The sequence below is a fragment of the Buceros rhinoceros genome, unplaced genomic scaffold (assembly GCF_000710305.1).
Source record: "Buceros rhinoceros silvestris isolate BGI_N320 unplaced genomic scaffold, ASM71030v1 scaffold19563, whole genome shotgun sequence".
Classification (NCBI taxonomy): domain Eukaryota; kingdom Metazoa; phylum Chordata; class Aves; order Bucerotiformes; family Bucerotidae; genus Buceros; species Buceros rhinoceros.
Window position 1 is genome coordinate 42,649 of NW_010403275.1, and position 1,533 is coordinate 44,181.

Genomic DNA, 1,533 nt, shown 5'->3' on the forward strand with positions numbered 1-1,533 from the left:
TGCTGACTTCATCTGATTGTTCACCTTAGTCCAAAGGAAAGCAGCTAAGTTGTTTATAACATTTACTGGATTAGTTTAATTCTTAAGCAATTACTGCTTTGATGTAGTCAGTAATGGAAAAAATATCTAGAAAATGGAAAATACCAGAAGTGAACACCTCTCTCCAGTTTCTGTCATTCCTCTTATTCTCCACAATCTTTCATTTGACTGTTGTTTCTGCAAGACCTTAGCCTAAAGGAATGAATCTGCTCTTTCTGCTTTAGTGGTAAAATTAAAACTCGAAAAAGCATCACAAGCTCTCACATGTGGAATTGAGATCTACTATCTACTTTTATTGTTGCAATTCGGTTGAATTTTGTGTTGTTTTTTTTCACTGAACTCAATTTGTTTTAAAATAGAATACACAGAAAAATAAATATGATACTGTATGTTTAGAATTATAATTTGGCATAAAAAACTTTGTAATTCTACTGATCACTAACCTGTACTGTTTTGAAGAAGTAATGTGTTTCCCAAAATTGAAAAGCAAAGACAAAAAATTAGCCTGGATACAAGTTTTATTTTTTTGGTTCCTTTACAAAGGTCGGTTTAATGTCAATCATTTACAGAGAGTAGAATGACACAGCTCTCAAGAATTTATATAAAAACCAGGAAGTGAACCTAAAGCCACTCCCCCACCCCTCTTCAAATGCTGTAAAAATAATTAATTAACACTATAAATACATTTTAAAAATGCTTCAGAGGATTAAACACACATACCCCCCCCACATTGATCGATAGTCGTAAGTAGCCCTTCTAAGAAGCAACTCTTCAGTGACTGCCCAACCTTGAAAAAATTAATTACAGCAGCAGTTCGACTAAGTAGCTAAGATCAGACTTTATATCACAAATAAGATGTCCTGTTTTCGTAAGTGCTTTCTTCAAAGCCTCTATTATTTTGAAAAATTAATAACTTAGACAAGGAACTAAAAAATAAAAAGGTAGTGATAAGAAAGTGACTGGTTGGGGCCAAAAAGCTGCACGAGTGTATTTTAATTCAATCCTCACTTCAGCAGGGATGTAAATCATACAGCAGGCGAGAAGCTGTATTTAAATATGTGAATGTGCCATGTTATTTTAAATAGGAAATTCCAGCAATGCAGTTGCTGCTTTTATTATTTTTGGTCTTATAGCTCGGGGAACAGCTTGAGGGAAAGTGGAATGTTATACTGAATAAGGCAGTTTGGGTTTTTTAAAGTCACAGAGGTTTTGCCTTAGAAACGCACACATCACAATATAGATGGGTTTTTCTATCCATGTCCCACCATCGTTCCCTTTTCCCCTGTACACTGCCTTACACATGGACAGCCTCAGTCACATCTCAGAACACAAAAATAAAGTGTCTTGGTAGAAGATTCAAGTCTAATGTTAACTAAGGGTGAGAAACACTGAAAGGACAAAGTTTACTCTTGTGTTAATAATTTATTTGTTACTAAAAAGAAAAAGGAAGAAGGGGTTTAATATTTTTAATAGGACTAGTTAATGAGCAGGAAT

General features: G+C 34.2%; 1 protein-coding gene across 1 annotated transcript in view; it reads right to left on the reverse strand.

The window, feature by feature from the left end:
- The window catches only part of SLC44A3 (solute carrier family 44, member 3), a 38,663-nt gene that overhangs the window by 17,114 nt on the left and 20,016 nt on the right, over window positions 1–1,533 (reverse strand). The gene's annotated exons all lie outside the window — the stretch shown is intronic.